Raw genomic sequence first — 25,066 nt, forward strand, 5'->3', positions numbered from 1 at the left:
CAAATGTTATCATTCCCACTTAATTATTCTGTGGAACCAGAATCCACAGGCCTGGTGCATAGACACATGTCGATCCCTTAATGTTTGATATGTTTTATGGCTTCCCCTGCCATTCTTCGACTGGCGCAACGAGTTCAGGAGGATGGCTGCTCGAGTGCCCCTGACCAGGGAACCTGCTGCTTGTTCTACTTGCGGTAGTCCCTTCTGGGAAAGATGCCCAGTTTGGCATTCCTTGACCTTCAGTCATCTTCTGGTGGCTTAAGTCTGGATACTGAATCCCTCCTTTGCGGTATTTTGGCGTAGGCACCTTGCTACACGGTCCTACACCAAAGAGAAAGACTTAGGAATGCACTGTATTTATCCAATATGGTGCGTTCCTGCCCTTTTTCCCTGCGCTGGTGCCATTTCGGCAGCCTAGCTCCAACGCAGGTACCTGTGCACCATGGTACAAGGGCGCCTACGTTGCATACAGGGTTATTTTTGTGCAGGAAGAGACACTTTGCTGCACAAAAATAACCCATAGCTGCATTTCTCTCTGTCTACATGTGCTGCAGAAGCATATTTATCCTCGGAAGGCGTAGAGATGTGGCACTTCCCTGGGTTAGCGTGATTTGTAAATCTGAGGCTGTGTTGTAACGCATCGCAGGTTCTATCACAATGAAGTTTATTATTAGTATCCGTTAATTTATGAATCCTGAGTGAGAAACGTGCCACTGACGTCAGATCACCTTATCAGAGTGTGGACGCAAGCTACGTATACATTATTTTATTATTATTAAAATCTATCACCCCGCTAAAAACATTTACCTTGCACCAGAGGTGAATTTGTTCCAAACATCAATGAGCGCCGATCCCCCACGTGTAATCATGCGATTACGCCAACATTTGGCATGCATAGCCATCTTTGTTTGACTGCTGACTGGACCTTTCTCACCTCGTAGCGATAGGGGATTTGTATACCGCCTCGTCACTTTTACTGTCTAGCTTGACAGCAAAGCTGTCACCTGACGATTATGTGAGGAATGCTAGAGAGGGACTTTGGCTCTATGCAGATGTTGGGAGCCAGGAGTACAAGTTGTGATTGGGCAGAAGTTGTGTGCTTCCATAACAAAAGTGTTTGCCCTCCAGCAGCTGTGACCTTTTTGTTTATTTATGCAACTGTCTAAACTTGAACTTTCAGGGGCTCACACATGACACTGGAATGCTATTAAAGTTTCTTAGATAACTCCTTGCTCGTCATGAGGCATGGTGGCCCTGTGCTCATGACGAGCTGAGCACGTCATGATAAGCGCGGCGCTCACACGTGGGGCTAATTACCCCGCTGTGCTGAGCGTTCCGATAAACGGGCGTGGTCATGACGAGCTCAGCTCGTCATGAGCATAGCGCCACCGTGCTGCGTGACGAACCGAGCTCGTTAGGAGCACCATGGCGCTGCGCACGCCTCCCCTCCCCCAGCGCCGTGGGTGAATTAGCCCCGTGGCGAAGGTGTTAAGTAGATAATATATGGTGCCTTTCTCTGGAAGCAGCAGAGATGGCAAAAGGCAGCTATAGTATTAACCTACATGAATGTTTAGCTCTAGCTGGACAGTGGAACTGTCACCTGCCCTATTAAATTCTTCCACATAAACACATATCCGTTCCCTGCAGTCTACTTCTAATGCCTCCCATTAGCATGCAACATTCCTTTAAAGACAGCCCTGTTGACATTGCCAATGTTTGTTAATAAATGCATCTCTCAGACTCAAAGCTAACTCGACTAAGGTTTTTTCCACCCATAACAAATTGAGCAACACACTGTTGCACATCACAGAACATAAATACTATTTGTAGCGATGATTTATTACCCGCTGATATTACATACCTGGGTTAAGTAATGTGAAGAAAGACAAAGTGCTGATTGCTCCAGAGCGCCCTTGTGTTGCTCAATTGCTTCTGTCCCTGGGGTGGTTTGCCTCCTCGTGAAAGTAATTAGTAAGATAAATGCAGTTTTGCTACAAGTGTCAGCAATCAAGACTGCACAAGGAAACAACGTTGCTGTTCATCTGAATGAGCTGCCTGTAGCCTTTTGCAGCTATCCTTAACAGGGGAATCATCCAAATGTTGCCACAGTTTGTATTTGAACAGTGAGGGAAGGGTTTCTGTTTTTACTTTGTTTCTATCTTCCTTCACTTCTTTACCTTAGGAATGTCAGACTTTGTTAACATTGTATACTTCAGGTTTTCTGCCAGAGAGTCTTGGAAATGTATCACTTGTCCATTTAAGCATTCCATCTGTTTTTACATTTTGACTTTCCAATACCAGTCCTTTTAGAGTGTGCCCTGCTTAAACCTCTTGTGTTAAAATAGCTGTGGGCAAATCTGCCCTGGCAATGCCAGCATAGCATTGGCACCTCCAGCCTGCCTGGGTACCGCCCCTATGGCGCTGCTGGAGGTTCGGCTTGAAGTATCGCAGCCCTCCGTCCCCACTTAGCTCTCAAGGGGCTGCTGTGAGCACATTTGAACATGTCCCTGAACTGCCTTCAGTAAAGAACCCCCCAAGACCCGCTCAGACCCTTGCCCAGGTAGCCGGACAGCTGCGCTTACAGCAGGACTATCAGATTTTTGTCATTTCTTTCACCCATACTCATTTTCTAGTTAGTTGCCAAGATCACACACCCAGTACTTTTTTTATCAGAACCAGTGGGGACCAGTTGCTGAAGCAGCACGTGGCGTGGGGAAGCTCACAGAGGCAGCAAGCCTTTGAGCTTCCCCTTCATGGACCCCGCCCATCCTCGGGGAAGAGGCTCGGCACCTCATCCCAGGATGTGATTTTGTTCAGGCCCCTGAGAGCAGTAGGCTCTCGACCCAGGAGTCCAGAAACATGTCTGGTGGTGGCAGCTGAAAGCAGCCACTCAGCCTGGACAGTCGTGGTAGGTTAGTTTTCAGGGCATAGTTTTTATGTGCATTTTTCATGAAATCCCACACTGGCATCAGTGTGGGTTTAATGTGCTGAGAAGTTTGATACCAAACTTCTCAGTTTTCAGTGCAGCCATTATGGTGCTGTTGGGTTTCTAATGACAAGCTCTCAGCGCCATATACTCTTAAAGCCAGCACTGCACTTACTATGTCTAAGAATGGACTTTGACACTGTAGGGGTACATGGCTCATGCACCTGTACTCCTCACCACTGGTATAGTGCACCCAGTTAGAGGGGTGACTGATCTATGCCAGGGCAGTGGGTTGTAGGCATGGCACACAGGGATGAGTGCCATGCATGTCGACTCTTCACTTTGTTCTGCACCAAGACATGAGGCCTGCAAAGGCAGTGTGTCAGTGTCAGGGTACAGGGCCCCTAAGGGTGGCACAATAAGAGCTGCAGCCCTTAGAGGCCTTCTCTGGTCACAGTGCTCTGGCTACCTGTGGGACCATTTACCTGGTCTGACCTGTGGCCAGAGTGGTGTCAATTGCGTTTGGTCTACAATGCAGTTTTGGGGAAAGAACATAGGCCCTGGGTACCTGATTGGCAAGAGCCCAGGGCACACTCAGTCAAAGCACATCAGAAGTTCAGAAAAAAGTGGGGGCAACCATGCAGAAATTGAAATCTTTTGAGCCCCCATCCCCCCCCCCCCCCCCCCCGACTCCAGACCATGGATTAAAAACATCTGCGCCATCTTCACCAGCACTCTTCCTATTCTTACGCATCTAACCTGCTTATTCTGTCAGCATCTCCGACACAGACCACAATCTGTGCACTTTTAATACATCACAAAGATTATAAAACAATACATGAAAAACAAGGGAAAGCAACAAGTAATACAAATAGTAAGACTTCACTTTAGTTTAGTTCAATGTTCTTACACTGTCTGGCCAATCACTGTGCCCAGTGCTGGCCTGTGCTCCACCACAGGCCCCCTGAGACATCTCACCCTTACCTCTGGTGCTGGAGTCTGGCCCATTGTCTGTTCTCTGTGATCCCTGAGAGAAGACAGTTCCAGGCGCACAATGCTCTTGGTTGTGTAATGGACAACAGACACTCGGGAAAGCTCCAAGAAGTCTAACACAAGATTGAGGAGCAGGTGCCTGCCTTTTTTCGTAGGAACAATGTGAGAAGACTTTGACATAAGATGCAAAGATGCAACAAGCTGTGGTAAAAAGTTCACTTCTCTATAATTAGCAGGTAACGCTTAGTTATGCAGACTTCAAAACGAGGCTTATGCTTAATTGAATATTTATGCTAGATGCGCAATGTACGCGACTGGACATGATGGGGGCGCACAGAAGAAGTCCCTCCTGAATGTGCATTGGTGCTAAGGCTCTAGTCATTCTTTAAGTAGGTGTAAGATTCATTCGCAAATGACGTTGTCAAGAGCTCGATATACATAAGTTGTATTCTTAAGAGGATGTGGACTAGCCTAAGTGCAAAGACCTACACAAGGACTTTGCACAAAGCATTGAAGAGATGTCAAGTCAAGTCAAGTCATAAAATTTATATAGCGCACTACATACCCAGAGGGTTTCAAGGCGCTTAGGGAGGGGAGGAGGATTATTTGTCAAATATCCACGTTTTAAGTTGCTTTCTGAACGCTAGGTGATTCTGGGTGAGGCGAAGGTAAGCGGGGAGTGAGTTCCATGTTTTGGCAGCCAGGTATGAGAAGGATCTGCCTCCCATGGTGGTTTTGTTGATGCGAGGGACAGTGGCGAAGGCTTGGCTGGAAGAGCGAAGTTGGCGGGAGGGGGTGTAGAAGGACAGTCGAGAGTTGAGGCAATCTGGTCCGATGTCGTAGAGTGATTTGTGTGCGTGGGTAAGCAGTCGGAAAGTAATCCTCTTATTGACGGGTAGCCAGTGGAGGTCTTTAAGGTGACCAGAGATGTGTTCGTTGCGTGGGATGTCTAATATGAGCCTGGCTGAGGCGTTTTGGATTCGTTGTAGTTTCTTCTGGAGTTTAGCGGTGGTACCTGCGTAGAGGGTGTTTCCGTAGTCCAGTCGGCTCGTGACTAGAGCGTGGGTGACTGTTTTCCTTGTTTCGGAGGGGATCCAGCGAAATGTTTTTCTGAGCATGCGAAGAATGTTAAAGCAGGAAGAGGATACGGCGCTGACTTGTCTGTTCATTGAGAGTGAAGAATCCAGGATGACGCCAAGGTTCCGTGCGTGGTCTGTTGGGATGGGTGCATTTCCGAGGGCTTCCGGCCACCAGGAGTCGTCCCATGCAGAGGGGGATTTACCTAAGATGAGGACTTCTGTTTTGTCTGAGTTCAGTTTCAGACGGCTTTGTTTCATCCATTCGGCGACTTCTTTCATTCCTTCGTGTAGGTTAGTTTTGGCGGTGCTGGGGTCCTTGGTGAGAGATAGGATCAGTTGAGTGTCATCCGCGTAAGAGATGATGTTGAGGTTGTGTTGGCGGGCGATGGCCGCGAGGGGGCTCATGTATACGTTGAAGAGGGTGGGGCTGAGTGAGGATCCTTGTGGTACGCCGCAGATGATTTCAGAGGCCTCGGACTTGAATGGTGGGAGGCGGACTCTCTGGGTTCTTCCGGTGAGGAACGAGGTGATCCAATCCAGTGCCTTTCCTTGGATTCCGATGTTTCTGAGGCGTTGTAAAAGGGTGCTGTGGCATACTGTGTCGAAGGCTGCAGAGAGGTCGAGGAGGATGAGGGCGACTGTGTCTCCATTGTCCAGTAGAGTTCGAATGTCGTCTGTTGCTGCGATGAGGGCGGTCTCAGTGCTGTGTTTGGCTCGGAAGCCAGATTGTGAGGGGTCGAGTGATTTGTTGGCTTCGAGGAAGGCGGCGAGCTGGTTGTTGACAGCTTTCTCGATGACGTTGGCCGGGAATGGTAGAAGCGAGATGGGGCGGTAGTTTTTGAGTTCGGTGGGGTCTGCTGTTGGTTTTTTCAGAAGGGCGGTGAGTTCAGCGTGTTTCCAGTCTTCTGGGAAGGTAGCGGAGTTGAAGGAGCAGTTGATGACGTCTCGGAGGTGCGGAGCTATGACGGAGTCTGCTTTGTTGAAGATGTGGTGAGGGCATGGGTCTGTGGGGATCCAGAGTGGATGGAATTCATCAGGCGGATGGTGTCCTCAGTGGAGATTGGGTTCCAGGCGTTAAGGGTGTTAACGGGGGGAAGATAGTCAGCTGATGGTAGGGTGGGTTGGCTTCCGGGTTGGTTGTCAAAGCTGTTGTGGATGTCAGCAATCTTGTTGTGGAAAAAAGAGGCTAGGGAGTCGCAGAGGGTTTGAGAGGGGGTGATGTCGTTGGAGTTGGCCGAGGGGTTGGAAAATTCCTTGACGATGTTGAAAAGTTCCTTGCTGTTGTGGGCGTTGTTGTCGAGTCGATCCTTAAATGCTGTTTTCTTGGCTTTTCGGATCAGTTGGTGGTGAGTACGGATGGCGCTTTTGAAGGCGTCCTTGTTGCTGGTGGATGGGTCTTTTTTCCAGGCCTTTTCAAGGGAGCGGCATAGTTTCTTGGATTTCTTGAGGTCTTCGTTGAACCATGAGGCCTTCTTGATGCCAAGTTTGTGTTGGTGTTTTTTCAGTGGTGCTAAGGTGTCGGCGGTGTTGGATAACCAGAGGGTGAGGTTGGAGGCGGCTTCGTTGGCGTTAGAAGAGAGGGCTGGGGAGGTTTGAAGGAGCGATGTGGAGATCTGCTCCGTGGTGATTTTGTTCCAGTTTCTTTGTAGAGTTGGTTGGAGGTGGATGATGGGTTTCGGCTTGTTGTAGGTGAAGAGAACGCAGCTGTGGTCAGTCCAGAGGAGATCCGTAGTGTGGCTGAAAGAGACATGGTTGCTGGAGGTGAAGATGGGGTCGAGTGTGTGACCTGCGATGTGGGTGGGGGAAGTGACCAGTTGTTTAAGTCCGAGGTTGGCAAGGTTGTCCAAGAGGGTGGCGGTGTTGCGGTCGTTGATCTTCTCAAGGTGGAAGTTGAGGTCTCCCAGAAGGATGTAGTCTTTGGAGGGGAGCGCGTGTGGGGTGATGAAGTCCGTGATGTCTTCACTGAATTTTGCGCGGGGTCCTGGTGGTCTGTAGAGGAGGGTGCCTCTGAGTGTGGTCTTGGGGTCGATGTGGATCTGGAAGTGAAGGTGTTCGGAGTTGGCGAGGTTGGCGTCAGAGCTGGTTGAGATGCGGATTGATTTCTTGTGGACGATAGCGATTCCTCCTCCTGTATGGTCGGTGCGGTCCTTGCGCGTGATCTTATAGTCATCAGGGATAGCGATGGCGATGTCAGGGGCGGAGGAGGCGTTCATCCATGTTTCCGTTAGGAAGGCGACGTCTGGAGAGATGGTGTCTAGTAGGTTCCAAAGGTCAATGGCGTGTCTGTGGACCGAGCGGGTGTTGAGAAGGATGCATTCTAGGTGGTTGGGGTCGGGAATCTGTGGTGTGGTCGGAGCGGAGATGTTGTCGGTGCCGCTAAATTTGCAGGAGAAGCAGGAAAACGGACCATGGGTGAGTCCAGGAGCGGCTTGGACGCAGTTGGGGGCGCGACCGGGGTTAAGGGCTAGGAGGTCGGCGGCATCGTAGGTAATGCGGGGGGGCTGGGCAGCGCGAGGGGCAGGGGGTCTGGCGCTGGGCGCGGTCCAGGCGCGGACGGGCGTAGACGGGCTTATCTTTGGCGCAACTGGGGCGCGGATTGGGCGCGGTCGCTGCGCGTGAACGCTGCACGCGGGAACTCCTGTCATATAAGGATGGTGGAAGGGGAGGGGCGAGGGCGGTTCAGCTGGGAGGCGGGTCGGGCACACGAGGGCAACAATAATAAACAAAATGGAGGCAGAGGGGGGAGCAAAGCCGAGCGCTACAAGGAAACACGCTAACACAGTGAAAAAGCCAGTGAAAACAGCGCAAAATTAAAATCACGATTAAATTCAGCCAAGCGGCACACAGGCAGACAGCAGGCAATGTAATACAGCAATTTAAATGCAATGCAGCAGAAACGATACCAGGTGTCTCCAGGGGACACTGGGAGCGACCACCCTGCTCGAGGGAGAGGAGCGAGTCACGCTGAATGCAGGTAGGGGAGCGCTGTTACGGTCAGTGGGAGGGCGGTTCAGCTGGGAGGCGGGTCGGGCACACGAGGGCAACAATAATAAACAAAATGGAGGCGGAGGGGGGGAGCAAAGCCGAGCGCTACAAGGAAACGCGCTAACACAGTGAAAAAGCCAGTGAAAACAGCGCAAAATTAAAATCACGATTAAATTCAGCCAAGCGGCACACAGGCAGACAGCAGGCAATGTAATACAGCAATTTAAATGCAATGCAGCAGAAACGATACCAGGTGTCTCCAGGGGACACTGGGAGCGACCACCCTGCTCGAGGGAGAGGAGCGAGTCACGCTGAATGCAGGTAGGGGAGCGCTGTTACGGTCAGTGGGAGGGCGGTTCAGCTGGGAGGCGGGTCGGGCACACGAGGGCAACAATAATAAACAAAATGGAGGCGGAGGGGGGGAGCAAAGCCGAGCGCTACAAGGAAACGCGCTAACACAGTGAAAAAGCCAGTGAAAACAGCGCAAAATTAAAATCACGATTAAATTCAGCCAAGCGGCACACAGGCAGACAGCAGGCAATGTAATACAGCAATTTAAATGCAATGCAGCAGAAACGATACCAGGTGTCTCCAGGGGACACTGGGAGCGACCACCCTGCTCGAGGGACATTGATCACTTGCTCTCCGGTCAGAATCTCAGCACATTCCTCTCACCAGGAGAGCACCAACAGCCTCACAGTCCATCTTTACTCCCATCTTAGAACCTGAACTGGAATCAACATTGCATGCACTGACCTTCTGCCCTCCTCCGCTCATCTACTGCCACCTTCCATCAGCAATGGAAAGGCTGATGCTCTCCGGCTATATGACTAGAAATCAGAAATTCCAAAGCACTTTTCCAGGTGTGCTCAAAGTGAATCATATATTAAAAAAATTAAATAACACTGACCCTGACCAGCTTGACAACCGCAGACACATTACAGTGTCCCCTTCCTGGCTCCAATGACAGATACAGCTGCAGACACTCTGCTTGAGAAGTACAAATCTGAAAACCAGGTGCTTGGGTCACACCAGACTGGCATCAGGTTTGGTCCCAGCACAGATCCTTCCACGCTGCAGATCAAGCATAACAGATCTTTGATGAAATCACACACTGCCTAATAGTACTCCTTGACCTCGCTTCAACTTTCGATACCATCGACCACAACGTTCTCCAACACACTTTAGGCAATAAGATGGGCATTGAAGGCATGGTGGCAAACCGTTTTAAAGTCTACCTCTCCAATTTATTAAAATAGGTCATTATGTGGAGTGCCACAAGATCTGACCTAGCCTCCCTCTCGTTCACTTGTATGCTGAGGCGCCGGATGATATATATTCTCCAAGGCATGCATTGGTTTCCATTCGTGTGCAGGCGGCATGCAGAGGCAGCTCAAGGTTGATTACACAGATGATATTAATGCTCTATTCCAATGCTTATCCAGTGTAAGCTTCTGGAGTTCAGGAATGAAACTTAAATGTCACCCCCAAAAGACTGCATTTCTCCTATTACCACCTAAAAGTGTGAAAGTCCGCCCTCCTGAAGTGATCAGGAGCCTACAGGCCCTACACATCTTCCTCAAGATTCTAAAATCAGCCAAATCGCCAGGCGCAATGCTGAATAGCTTCCTAGGTGTTGATCTCCTGATCAAAGAGTTCACTGTGCTGGATTACAACTGCAGATGTTTCATTACATTAGAGCCTTTATTATGCACTGTGGATATCACAGACATTTATGGGAACTCTCTAGAAACCAAAATACAGAACTCCCTCCTACACCCTCTTCAAACTACCCAGCTCTCTGTAGTCTGGCTGATCACCACAGAAGAATATTCACAAGAGTCGCTTCCTTTCTAAACAGGTTAACAAAGAATTTGCTCAACTTTTAACATGGCTTGTATCACGTACGAAGAACTTCACCTCAATTCCCCCACCACAGAGAAGAACTGGTAATAGTTGGTAAAATCTGCACCAAACCTATGTCTCTCATCAAGTGCACCTTCTCCAGGCAACGCACCGACGAGGTCTGGCGGCTCTTCTAATACACATAAGGTTCACAACCTCATTGCAAACTTTAAAAGCCCAATGAGCGGATCAGGTGTTATACCCACCATCACCTTGTCTGCTTGGTTCATTCCGACTGGTGATTCTGACTCACTGTGGATGCACTAGGTCCTCCTGCTGATGGCGGCTGACCTCAAACGTACACAACCTGTCAGTAGCAGAACCTCAAGCAAGATCTCTGTGTCCCTCATAAATAGTAAGTAACCATGCCCTCACCTGCTCCCATTTCCCATTGCTTCAAATAGAAAGGTTTATACCTTACATATCTTACTAGTGTTATCTATGAATGTATGGTCACTGCCCACTATTTAAATGTCCTGGGGTAAGGCTGACGCCAATTACAAATCTTTATAGCTCTCCCTTGTTTTACTAATGTATGTGTTAATCTGTCTCTCTTCCACTTTGAAATGTGGTGCAAGTTCTTATCTCATTATCATCTGGTTTATGTCGCCTTTTCTCAAGTACGCACCGGGACACTCCGTCGAGTATCTGTGCGCGATATAATGATAACGATATAAATATATATAACATTAGCCTTTGATTTAAAGTGAAAACCGTGAAAAAATAAAATATACCCAAGAACTGTTCACTCATGCTATGTGAACAGTTCCAAAGTCCCCAACTCTTCAGCCTGACTATCCTCCACCCACCTCTAAAGGGAATGCAAAAGTGTCCTCGCAGTTCTAAGTGCAAGATCATTCAAAACATCCAAAGAGAAATCGAGGCACTGCCATGTGCACGCCAAGGAAGATCAATGAAGCAATATCGATGATTCCGCTGCATTCTTCGGAGAATCTTCTATACGGTACATTTAAAGAAAGGCAAAGGTGTTGGTGCACATACTCCATCTACAGGAACTTCTGACTCCATCTGCAAGGTTGCATCAGCAAGGCACATGTCAGGGTGCACGTGACATATGAAGGTTCCTGAGTGCAGAAAGAAGGTATCTAGAAACAGGACTGTGGAAATTTACAAGGACTTCTGCAAAAACCAAGCACGCTCGGCACTATAAATTGTTACAAGCAGAAGCAAGCGACAACTCCCAAAGTAAGTATAACTCAGGGAGGAGGTGCTGGAAGAACAGGAAATAATGCCAACATGCAAATCCATATCTGTAAACATAAGGGAGGCTTCTCCCATCCCAAAGGAAGCCTCTGCCCTAATTATCACCAACAATCCAAAAATACCAAAGGCAACTCCACCCTCTGCATTAAAGTGCGCATGCCAATGACCCTTTCGGTGGCATGCGGATCTACCCTTCCAATCCCAGGATCGCGCGTCTACGTGCGCCTCGCCAGGCTTATGGTAAACCAGCTTTGGGAATGGAAATTGATTTCAATTCCATTCCCGATCACAGATCTTCAAAACGCCTGTTCCTGAATGAAAGGAGCATTGGCACCTCTAGCACGGAAGCAGAGGAGACAGTCCCTGGTAGGGTTGGAAGGCCTGTTCAACTGCACTGCGCTGGGGAGCTTGCCTCCTTGCTCTTTCTTTTCATAGGAGGATGTGTGTGTGTCTGTGTGTGTGAAGTGCATGTAGAGTGAGCTGTCTCACTTGTTTGCATGTTGCTAAATGCTGCTGTGCTCTCTCCGACACTCCTCATACTGACCATGGTGAGCTGTTTGGTGTAGGGTTCTGATATCCAAAGCACACCGACACAGCAGGAAGTCTTCTTTTGTTCTCATCTCCTTGCTTAGATTAAGGGGGTGCCTGATATCAGTCACCGACCTCAGAGAACGCGCCATTGGACAAAGAACTGCAGTCACTACCAAGCCCCTCAACAAAGTAAGCAGGCTACAAAACTCCCTCATTCTTTTGCTTGATTTTTCCAGGCAGATTACTTTCATAAATGTGCTACAGAGAAGGAAAACTCAGAGGACCACAGTACTGTGTGAACACCTTTAAGAATGGTGCTGTGATTGTTTTACTATTCAATGAAACCTCAAGAGAATAAAAGGCCTACACATTGCATTTTAAAACTAAAGGATAAATCTATTTGCAGGCATTTGCATTCATGTGTATGGGTGTGTGCTCACTGCTCAGCCTTATCTCACTTGCTACCCGCATCACTTTCTGCGCATAGGTTTTGATCTCGCGGCTCTCTGACCATCAAAACATGAAAAGGTGGTACTTGACAAATTAGTGCATTTGCACCAATCGTTGCCCCCTGTTAAGACAGGAACTATAGGCAGTTGTTGTCACAAAGGTTGGACAGGTGTCTCGGAGTTCCACGGGCCGCTGGAGATCATGCCTAGCATGTGAGCAGTCTGCACTATTGACTATTGCCCCATAAAATTCCTTCACCCGGCGGCCAGTACAGTCTCCAGCCCTCTGGCAGCAGTTCTGAACATGGCGATTTCGACAGGGAAGGAACTAGCCGAGAATGTGGAAACAGGCCTTCACTCAAGAAGCCACATTTAGATCCTATCGATCCTAAGAACTATCCGCATATGTCCCTGCTTCCAGTCCCAGCAACGATTCTCAGGAGACACCTTCATCGCACACTGATGAGTTTCTCTGCGGAGCAGGCTCCATTGGCCATGTCACAACTTGGCTTCCGCAAGACCCACGGAACGGAAACAGCTCTGATACTTGCTACGGACAGCATCAGGCATCTTGTCGATGCAGGGGAGGCAGCGGCATTGATTCTGCTGGATCTTTCTGCAGTCTTTGATACCATCTCCCCCACCCTGCTGACAGGGTGCCTGCATGAATTGGGAATTAAAGAAACTGCTCTGAATTTGCTAGCTTCCTTTCTCTCTGACAAGCCGCAAAAGGTATAAAATCAATCTGTTTCACCCTGAGCCTTTCTTGCTACCATTTTGAGCTCCTCAGGGATCAGCCCTGAGCCCCACGTTTGTTAACCTTTATGTGTCCTCATTGGCTAAACGTATCCTCTCTTTCAGTTTCAAGACAGTGTCATAGGCTGAAGACAGTCAGATAATCTCTAAAGACTCTCAGGGCATTGAACACAACTTCCATCTCTGTATGGCGGCTGTTGCACGTTTGATGGCCAAATACTACTTAAGCTGAATGGAGAGAAGACAGAGGTACTGCTTTTTGGCGCCCTACCTCGACACGGAATGGTAACTCATGTCTGGAAATGTTGGGCACCCCACCCATCCCAGTGGACAAGGCACAACATCTAGGTGTCTTCCTGTACAGTGACCTATCACTGGATCACCAGGTTGTCCGCAGGCTCTACATGTTTCTGGATCATTAAAATGCTTAGGAGGATATTTCCATTTCTGGCTCTTACAGCTCGTGAGCATGTTGCACTCCGGATCACCAACCGACCCCAGCCCCCACCACGTCTTCAACAAGGCCGACTCTATCATCGCACCCCAACTCCGGGACATCATCAACATCTCCTTCAACACCGCCACCTTCCCGGAGAGGTAGAAGCATGCCGAGCTCAGCGACCTCCTGAAGAAGAAACCAACAGCGGACCCCACCGACCTCAAGAACTTCCGCCCCATCTCGCTCCTCCCTTTTCCTGCCAAAGTCATCGAGAAGACCGTCAACACACAGCTCACCACCTTTCTCGAGACAAAAGGATCCCTCGACCCTTCGCAGTGCGGCTTCCGAGCCAACCACAGCACCGAGACCGCCCTCATCGCAGCCACCGACGACATCAGATCCCTGCTCGAGAACGGGGAAACAGCGGCCCTCATCCTCCTGGACCTCTCCGCAGCCCTGTCTGCCACCGCACCCTAGTACAACGCCTCAGCAACATCGGAATCCAAGAGAAGGCACTGGAGTGGATCATCTCCTTCCTCACCGGAAGAACCCAGAGAGTCCGCCTCCCCCCGTTCAGATCCGAGGCCACCAAAGTCATCTGCGGCGTACCACAAGGATCCTCCCTCAGCCCCACCCTCTTCAATGTCTACATGGGCCCCCTCGCAGGCATCGCATGCCAACACAACCTTAACATCATCTCCTACGCCGACGACACCCAGCTGATCCTCTCCCTCACCAACGACCCCGCGATGAAAGACGTCGCCGAGTGGATGAAGAACAGCCGCCTGAAACTGAACTCAGACAAGACGGAAGTCCTCATCCTGGGATCATCGCCCTCCGCCTGGGACGACTCCTGGAGGCCCCCTGCCCTGGGCACCTCCCCAAAACCAACGGACCATGCACGCAACCTGGGCTTCATCCTGGACTCATCCCTCTCAATGACCAGACAAGTCAACGCCGTTTCGTCATCGTGCTTCAACACCCTGCGCATACTCCGGAAGATATTCTGGTGGATCCCCACCGAAACCAGGAAGACAGTCACCCAGGCACTCGTCACCAGTCGACTGGACTACGGGAGCACCTTCTACGCGGGAACCACTGCCAAACTACAGAAAAGACTCCAGCGCATACAGAACGCCTCCGCACGACTCATCCTGGACATCCCACGCCACAGCCACATCTCGACCCACCTAAGAGACCTGCACTGGCTCCCCGTCAACAAGAGGATCACGTTCAGACTCCTCACCCACGCACACAAGGCTCACCACGACATGGGCCCGAAGTACCTCAACAACCGCCTCACTTTCTACACACCTACCCGCCAGCTCCGATCTGCCAGCCTCGCCCTTGCCGCCGTACCACGCATTCGCAGAGCCACCGTTGGAGGAAGGTCCTTCTCCTACCTGGCAGCCAAGACATGGAACTCCCTCCCCATCCACCTACGGCTGACCCAGGATCATCTCTCCTTCAGGAAGCAACTCAAGACTTGGCTCTTCGAGCAGTAATGAACCCCCCCCCCCCCCCCCCCCCGCCCCAGCGACTTGAGACCCTCTTGGGTGAGTAGCGCGCTATACAAATTGCCGATTGATTGATTGATTGTTGCTCTTGCTTTGGTGTCTTCAAGGAAAGATTACTGCAAGGCAACCTACCTTGAGACTACCAAGTTAACCTTAGCAAAGCTGCAACTGCTCTGACACTGCTTGCGCCGGACATCCCTAAGCTGCAGTCTGTCTCGAAAGGACTCTGAAAACTGCACTGGTTACCAGTAAAGAAATGTGCATGGTTTAAAGCTATATGCACGGTACACAGAGCTCTCTTCACAGTAAGCCCAATCAATATTATAGCCATGTTTAAATGGTATGCACCCGCCAGAACTCTCCGTTCAGTGCTTCAGAATAGGGTGAGCATGCCTAGAATTCGGAGGGAGAAATGTTGAGGCCGAGCCTTTACGGAGCAACGGTGCAGGGGCAAGGCTCCGGAATACTCCCCTCCCTTGTCTTACACCCCTGAAAATGCATCTCCCTTTAGGGAAAGCACTGAAAACCTGCCGATTTACCCTCAAATAGGCACTATATATTTTATATTTTATGAATCTTCTGCATTTTGTGCTATCCTACAGTGCCTTGACGCCAATGGGCCTTTGTGCAATCTATAAATCCTGATTGTAGGAAACTAGGATCTGCTTTCCTGGTTACCCCCACGTTTTCCTGGTTTCATACTGTTCTTCTGACTAGTCTGACTGGGATTCTGCTAATCAGGATCCCAGTCACTGCGCTTTCTCCCTAAATTGTCTATGGTGAATACCTTGGTACATTCCTGATTGGCTGCTGGTATACCTTAGTAAGTCCCTAGTATAGGGTACTAAGGTACCTAGGGCCTAGGTACACCAGGGGTCCTCCGTGGGCTGATGTATTATGCCACCCACCAGGGGCCTTCCAAACTCTGACTGCAGGCCTGCCATTGCAGCCTGTGTGAGTTGGTGCTTGCACCTCTCCCAAAAGGTATATGTTTCCTTATATCTAACATCACTGCACTTAAAACCTCTAAGGCACCCCCCTAGTAGGCCTTTCAGTTCCAAAGGCAGGGTGCTTGGGTCTAAGTGAGAGGGTGGCCCTGGATGAGCAGGACACCCTGCATCGTCCGGAGCCATTCTCTTGGGTTGTCAGTGTATCAGCCATCATGATATGGTTTGGTCACCCCCAGGAGTGGCCAGGCGTCACTACGCGGTGATCATCCTTAAACTGGCTGTAATGAACCCTGCCATGATTGGTATCAAACATGTTGTAATCATACCCCCACTCTGTAACCAGTGTCTGAGGTGTGATTCCATGCACGGTAAACCTGCTCAGGGAGGCGCTCAGTGCTCCCGGCACCAGTCTTCCACAACCGTTCAGCAAGCTAGGGCTACTGCCAACCGGAGACATGATTCTGCCCTTCTGCTGCTGAGCCAAGCTCGAGCAGGGGAAGGCAGAACAATGGGTATCCTGTCACAGGGAGGTGTTATCACCTCCCAGACAGAGTTCAGTTTATTTGGGCCGGGTGGGAGCGCTTGCCAGCACCACACAGACTACTTGAGGGGCACATTTGGTGCCTTCCTTGCATACTCCAGCTTAAACCAGTTCTGTGAATTGTTTGCTTCCGCACTGACATGAAAATGAACAAAGGACATGGGAGCATCCTCGCCCCAATCCAGCCCCTCCTCTGGGAGGGACCCCTGATTCATCCCAACCCTCTCCTTAGGGTATGTAATAGCTTATCATAGGGAGGGTCTCTAGATTAGCTGTGGGATTTGTTTCAGATCTAACTCAGCGTTCTCTTCAACCGTATGGACATCCTGACCAAGACCTGCTGACTGTGTCAGACTGACCGCATCGAACTTCGCTTTGTGAACCGAGACTGCAACCGGGAAGACTCTGTCTGCTCCTGGACTCTTCGTTCTGGAAGTCGCTGCACCATCACTGTCTGTGCTCCATACAGGTTTCATCCAGGGCCTTTAGACATCTAAAGACATCTGAAGGAGTCTCCCTTGGAGTGAAGGAGTCAGCCCCCTGCATCAGAAGGCATTGCAACATAGCTTACTGAATCGCTGATCCTGGGCTCCTAGGGACTCCTGTTAATCAAAGAAGAGGACTCCACCAGGATCAGAACATACGCAATGGTTCTGCAACATTTTCGAGTCTTTAGACTGAGTCTGAGGCCAGGATCCTTCATCGACACTGCCAGAACCAAGTCTCTGTGCATCGTATAGGCTGTCCGTTTTCGAGGCTGGGCAACTCTTGTCTCCAGAGATCTTCTGGCCCTTTTGAGGACCTTCTTTGCTTCCAGTAGGCTTCCCTGCTTGCTCAGGGCCCACCCTGACTTACTTGAATGTGGTGTGTCTCTTGGAACTTGATCGTCTCGACACCGTACCTTTTGGTCTTTGTCCATGAGTTGCCATTGCCAAGGGCTGTTGGTGATCCCACCGAACACTGACACCCCAGGATATCGACTTCTGCCATGGGACAGCTTGTACACCATTCCTGGTCATTCTCAGCATCACCTGGTCCCCGGAGCTGCAGATACAAGGGCACTGTCAACTCTACTCTAAGGGCTGACATTGGTGGGCACTCGACTCCTGTGCCTCCTGGCCACTCGCCAGTGACTTAGACTCTGTTCCCTCTGCTTACAGGTACTCTTCTTCTTGAAACCACCCTTGGAGTCCAACAGATCCTTCGAGCCTCTTCGCCAGCAGCATCTATGTGAAGTCCTCCATTGGGGTCTATGACAGTTCCGGACCTAACTTCGTACTTATGCATCAGGCTTCCCTGGGGGAGGTAACCTGGTCTCCTGGGTATCCAGAGGTGGGGTGACTCTCGAGCCATCCATCTTCCACAGGGTGTATTTCGACTCATCTGGGAAAGGTCCTTTATCTTAAGAACTACAATTGTGACTCCCCCATTGACTTACCTGGATCACACAGTCGTGTATCCATTTAGCATACACCTCCATGCTCCATGGGGTTCCTGGATCCTCACCTTGGGAGGTTCCTTGGTTCCCCAAACTTTCTAAGTCTTCTTGGTCCACTCCTGACTTTGGTCGCTAGTCGCATTACACTATTTTTGTATATGGTTTGGTCTCCCCCAGGAGTAAACTGCATTTTCATGCTAATTGCCTGTCGTATTATCAAAGTATTGTGTGTATTTAAATAATATCTCTAGGTATTAGATATTGCTTTGAGCTAGTGAGTGTCTGTAATAAATAACTATTTTTATAACTACACTGTGTGGTTCTTTTTCCTTAATCTTCCCTATAGGGTGAGATACTGGTGAAACAAGCTGATTTACACTCCTCCTAGGCTGAGCCTGAAGGCTGCTCCCCACAGCTACCACTCAGAGAGCTTTCTACGGTTGTCTAAACCACTAAAAATATCATAAGGGTTGTCTGGATTGGCACAGGGTGCTTCACTTAAATAAGTGTACAGCCTGTACAAAGCCAGCCTCCTACACAGATAAACTCAAATCAATCCTGGCTGTGGCTGCTGCTGTCATGTTCAGATGCTGACATGTAAGCTACGGTGTACTGTGGTCAGAGTGTGGCATTCAGAAGTGATTCTGTCATTCATGAACAGTGGCGGCTCGCATAGGGCGTGCTGAGGGCGGTGAGCGGAGCGGGGGAGGGGCAGGGTAAAGGGGGTAGTATATTCAGACATACGACCGAGCGGAAGTCCCTCAGTTCCAACGTATGTCCGAGTTTACTACCCCCCCACCCTGCCCCTGCCCACCACCCCGCAGCACGCCCTATGCGAGCCGCCACTGTTCATGAATGGTATCTAAAAACCTCAGGTACTAATATATTCCAATCGAACTGAAAGTACTCCTTCGGACATCCTGACTCTCCAGTCACAGCTTCACCTCCCTGCCAGGACATTCTCTGATGGGGATAATAGATGTGGAACTTGGGGCTTATGCAGCCCTTAACCAGTGGCCTGCCACCGCGCCAGAGGGACGGGGTCAGTATATTTGGATATCCATACATGCCTGCCTGGTCTGCCACCGCATCTCCCCACCATACCTCCCTTCACAACAGTGAAGTTTGCTGAGCAGGTGCCATGTTTAAATCTTAGCAAACCTTTTGTGACATTTTTCTTGGGTTTGTTTTCTCTGAACAAAGCAGTGATGCCGGATACACAGGCAGCTGCTTCACTGACAGTGGGAGCCATTAAACACTGTCCATGCCTCTCTCCGTGACGCCTCACGCGGCGGAAAGGGCATGAAAGATGAGTGGTGGTAGATACGGTGGGACGACTGATACTGTTACCCGCAGTTCTGTGGCTGATGGATCACTGCACCATTGTCACTGCTGGTGCTGGTGGAGCCGCAGAGGATGGGTTGGGCTTTCCTTCTGCTTCGCTAAACCCTGAAGAAGGCCCATAAAGTTGGTATAGTAATCACATAGTAACATCAGTACCAGTCACAGGTAAATGTTTAGACACCAGTGAGTATTTATTTGTTATAGGATATGGTACGATAGGTGCAATATAAGACTTTCTGAAGAAGATTTGTCAAGCCATTCTGAGTCTCAAATATCACACCGTCTCTAGGCACTGTCTCTGAATCACAAAGTACGGGACGTGTTATCACATGGGGAAGGACTGGGTCTTGTCACGTTTACCTTAATATTGCTTTGCACATTCCCACTCACCGATGTCTGAGGGTCGAACAGATGGCTACATTGAATCACAAGACCACTGCTATGTATTACATTTCTCTTCTTTTCTCCCCAAATTTGGCTTCAAGAGCATAAAGAACTAAAGAAAATCCTGACCCTGAATCGTTGAGGACCGATCATACCGAAACATGTCTGGATTTGCTGTTTTCTGAATGGACTCAGTAGTTTATGTTGAACAGGGTGGAGTTAAGCCTGATTTCACAACTTAAACTCTGAATCTTGCCCTTGAAGCTCATCTGGTTTACATTTGAAGTCCTCTTTTTACTGCATAAACTTCTTATAGCTTTTATTTAGTTGTGCTATTTTCAGTGACCTTTCCCCTACTTTTGTACTCTTCTTTCCTTACTTCCTACCCTGCCCTGTCCTATCTTTAGCATTGTGGCTGCGTGGTGGAGCCCCGTTTTATGGGCTGGTGGGTGGACTCTGTGTTCTAAAATAGCCTAAGGAATGGGTGGGAACTGGGTTGTAATGAGGCAGTGATTTCAAAACACGTCTAGACTTAAGCAAGAGATAAGGGAGATGCTGCCAAGGGGTGGGTCCAAGTTTAGTGCGCCAAGATGCTTTTTTATCACAGGCACGGCACACTGTCCAACAGCGACGCAGAGAACATTCTGTGCTAACAAGGGACAAGTGATGTCCAGCACAGGCGTGACACGATGAAATGTTGTGGCGTCTCCCAAAATATAGTTACTTAGGCACAAGATATTATACATTCTGTAAACAGTTGCAGTTTACACAGTGCACCATTTTAGAGAAACAGGTATGTATGCATGCGTCTGGGGGCTCGATTGGCAAATGCACCCAGGGACATTTTAAAGATTTTGGGGGCCCTGGGCAAAATGTATTTTGGGGGCCCCTGTTCAGAACACCTGAGATTTTATGATCCAGTTTCGGTTCTTTTATGCTCTCTTTGGCCAGGTCACTGACAGTACACAGGCACATTGTTCCAAATTCTAAATGTGTTTACATCTAATATTCAGGGATAGTGACCTGTTTTCAATATTATAACACAGCAGCAGCTCACTAACATTACTGTAAATAATCTCTGTGACACCCTCCCATTTCTAATATGCGCAGTCCGGTATTGATCTAAAATAAACTTTTTTTATGGATGTTGCATGAAACATAAACAAAACATTTGTCTGCAAAATGTCTGTGATGGACTCTCACGCATTAAAAGTAAATTACAGGAAAACGCTATTTACAAAAATCTGTTTCAGAATTATTCAAGGTCACCAGGGTCAGACCCTCTGCAGAACAGAGCTGGCTCTATCAGGGGACCCCCTGAAAGGCTGGGGCCCTGCACCAGAGACCACTTTGCCCATGCCTTAAAACGTCTCTGAATGCCCCCCTTGAGAGAGCTGTGTTTGACCTCGAGGACACGGGTTCAAGTCCCACTGCCACGTCTTAGCCTTTCAATTTTTCTGAGGGTGATAACACCTTGAGTAGGGTTGCAAGTCTGTTGTGTGTCACCAGGTTTCCCTTCTGTGTGAATGTGCATCTACCAAAACCAGCAGTTGTGTTCATGACGACAGCCCGGAATGTCTCTTTTTAATCACGCCGTGAAATAGATGCAGCTGAGAGCAAGGCAACAGTTGAGGCTTCAACAGGAAATTATGAAGGGTTAAAAGGTAATTAAAAAAAAGGAAATCTGTCTTTCAACTGCACATTGACACAAAGGAGCTTGTTTCAGAGAGCCCTGCAGCACTTTGGCACCATGTAAAGTGGTACATGCATGACGCCGGGCTCTCATTTCGATTCATGAAGCCGCGCAAAGCCACCCTGCATGGCTTCGAATGGCCTCATAAATCAGGAGTGTGGCGAAGTAGCGTGAGCCGAAACATTACCTCACTCTGGCAACACCCATTGCATTTGGCACCGCCTCAGATTTAAAAAGACATGTAAACCCGGGGAAGTGTCAACTCTGTGCGTCTCCCAAGGTGAGGCATAAAGAGGAGAAATAGGTTTACTTTGTCTAGTTTATTCCTCTTTCCATGTGTGCTGCATTCTGAGGGAAAGAGGGAAACGGCTCTTAGGATTGTTTTTGTGCAGGAAGGTGACCCTTCCTGCACAAAACAATCCTTCCTACAATACAGGCACCATTGCACCACGGTGCAAGGATGCTTGTGTTGGCGCTAGGCAACCGAAACAGCGCCAGAGCAGAGAAAAAGGACAGGAATGTCTCTAATTGCTTAAATAAAGTTCATTCCAGCCCTTTCAGAAGGTGTCTTGCTGCACTGTCCTATGCCAAAAATCCCACAAATAAGCCTCATAGTCCAGACAGCAAATATATTGCAGCTAAAAAGATATCCTTCCATCTAAAAGGTTGTACTGGGATACCAAAATATTTATATTTCCTGGATCTAAATGATGTAGTCGCCATTTTCAGCCTTTCCACATACGGCTACCTATGGTAAAGTATAAGGCAAACGTAAAAAGTTTATTATATTTGGAAAAGGTTTGTACAATATTTTACATTAAACATTATTATTTTTATATATTTATTTTAAATGTAGAACTAAAGAAAAAGGTACTACAGTATTAATAACTTAACTTAAAATTGAATATTTGAGTAATGCCAATATATTACATTAAACTAAATCATTTTGCTGAATTTTAAAATAAAAAAAATAATTCCAACTTAAAACAAAAAAATACATTTTGGTATTATGCATAATAAATTAAAAAAAACATTTTGGTATTATCCATTATAAATTATTAATTAAAACTGATTTTTAGAATTAAGTACAAATAATTTAATTATAGTGTAATAAAATGTATTGTTACATTCATTTTTAAATGCAATAAATGTAGTCAAATATTTTCAAAATTACCAAAATATGTACTATTTCTAAAAATTGTTTAAACATTCAATTATATTTATTTATATTTTAACTATTTAAAATCACGTAATTTAACATTACTTTCTTTGGGGGTTTATTTCTAAGCCTGTAACTATTATTTTCTATGCAAGGGTGTTGCAATACTAGTGTTTGGCCATGTGTGGTGTTAAACGTACTTCATTCTCAGCTGGAGACATTTAAGACTGGTACGGGTCTGTTTTTGGCTGTAGTAACTATAGAAATGCCGATTGTGAACAGCCGTCGGCTCACTCTTTCGTGGATGGGTTGACAATCCTCCCTAAACCCTTTCCTGACCCTTTTTGATTGTCCCTAAACCACTAAGGACTCCTAAGCTCCTCCCATTTATTCAGAGGCATTCCCCATTTTCCAGCGGCTCCCCTTTGCCCCCACACATTTGCTACAAAAAACATATACCAACGTGTGTCAGATGGGACAGATGTCTTGGGCCGGGCAAACCGTCCTGTGCACTTTGCATGCTACGCACAGGATCTATTGTACAGCCTTGGTGGAGAACATGCACAGACTCCCAGCCCCTCTCCGAGCGCTGAACCACGGTGGCGACAGCGACCACCAGGTACATTTCCTTTCTTGTTTTTCCTAACCCGTACCTTATTCCGCCGCCCCGCGATCATTCCCTACAAGCCGCCACTGGTACTTTTGCAGTACCATTATAGTGCTATAAAACACACTACAAAAAATGCAGTTCATGAATAGGCAGTTATAAGTCTATGTTAGATAAGATAGGTCTGTTTTCCCATAGACTGCTGAAATTGCTAGTAGATTTGACCTAAAAAGCTGATACGGCACAATTTAAGAAAATTGCCTCATGTTTCATTGAATAGCTTATAGAAACAGCAAGGAATTTGTAACTTGCTAATATGAGTAGAAGAGAACAATGGGCCCGATTCACAGAATGAACTTAAGACTCAATCCTAAACTTACTACTATTTTGGTATTCACAGATTGCACTTACTACTTTTGGCATTCACAGAATGCACTTACTACTTTTGGTATTCACAGAATGAACGTACTCATTTCGGTATTCACAGAAGTTAGGACTCCTAACTTTAGGACTCCTAAATGCCTTCTGTGAATACCGAAAGTCTTAAAATTAGGATTTTTCTCAATTTAGTAGTAGTAAAGTTAGGACTTCTAACTTTACTACTACTAAATTGAGAAAAATCCTAATTTTAAGACTTTCGGTATTCACAGAAGGCATTTAGGAGTCCTAAAGTTAGGAGTCCTAACTTTACTACTACTAAATTGAGAAAAATCCTAATTTTAAGACTTTCGGTATTCACAGAAGGCATTTAGGAGTCCTAAAGTTAGTAGTCCTAACTTTACTACTACTAAATTGAGAAAAATCGTAATTTTAGGACTTTCGGTATTCACAGAAGGCATTTAAGAAAGAGGAGCACACGAGTGGATGCATGGATAGGCGGAAGAAAGTATGGGATGGTGGCGCTAGTCTGGTTTCATAAATAATCTGCCTATCTAGATATCATGAGCAGTGCCTTCCTGTTTAGTGTATCATCAATAAATGTTGCACCTGAAGGAACAGTCAGTATTTTGCCTTTTGTTGATCTGCAGGCAGCTTTTACACTATCAATTTCGGGGTTTTGTTTTCGTCATCAGATATCTTTGATCTAGACCCTGCAATATTGTCTGGACAAGCTTACCGAGAGAATTGGCTTTAGCAGGGGGTGTTCAAAGGCTATCTTTTAGGATTATTTCTCCTTAATCTTTAATGAATCATTTAATAGAGTTATTTTGCTTAACTTCCCAGATATTACCTTTCTGGGTGTTGACAACAATGCTTTATTGGTTTTGTGAATTTTCTTGGCAAAGTCTGAAAATTCCTTTAAATGACTTGTTCTCCAATGTGATGCTTATTGCGTTACCAAGTAATTGACTATCAGTGCTTGTAAGAAACTGGGTGGTTGGTTGCGGATGGTGTGAATCCTCTTCAAGCAACAGCCACAATCCCTGTCTGGGGGAACCTCTAAATTCACTAAACTAACCGGTGCTCAACCCTCTCGTAGCTTGTCACAAAAGCAGTCAGGCTTAACTTAGAGGCAAAGTGTAAAGTATTTATGCAGCACCCAACTAACAATAAAGTGAAAACATAACACAAGATAAATACCACAGCAATTTTGAAAAATAAAGATAAATGTAATAAATTATTTCACATCAAAGCGACAAAAATCCAATTAGTACAGCAGGAGTCATGCAATTTTAAAGATTTAGAAGAAATCAATCGCTAAGAAATAAAATGTGCCAACTACAGCTTTCTGGTCGTGGTGGACCAAGTCCAAGTCACAAGTTCAGGCTTACTGCGATGGAGGATGAGTCAGATACAGGAGTGAGTTCAAGCCCCTGATGACGTATCTTGTAGCCTGGACATTGAGATGTGAAGTCTTTGCTTTGAGCTGCACGGCTGGCCGCAAGGAGTTGTCAGTGAGGAGCTGCAATGTGAGGTTGGGCATCGAGATGTATCACGCAGCACTGGAGCAGATAAAGCCATTGGGGGGAGCTTGTGATGCAAGGTCCTAAATGAAGCTGCTGGGGCTGCAAAAACTTGCATTGCAATGTATCAATTCAGAAGAACAGGATGTGTCGCGCTGGGCCACTGTTAGTGGAAATCCGTGTCACAATGTATCGAGATGCGTAGAGTTGCGTTGACATTAAAGAAAGCTGTCATGTCCCTG

This window comes from Lissotriton vulgaris, chromosome 11 (assembly GCF_964263255.1).
Source record: "Lissotriton vulgaris chromosome 11, aLisVul1.2, whole genome shotgun sequence".
Taxonomy (NCBI): domain Eukaryota; kingdom Metazoa; phylum Chordata; class Amphibia; order Caudata; family Salamandridae; genus Lissotriton; species Lissotriton vulgaris.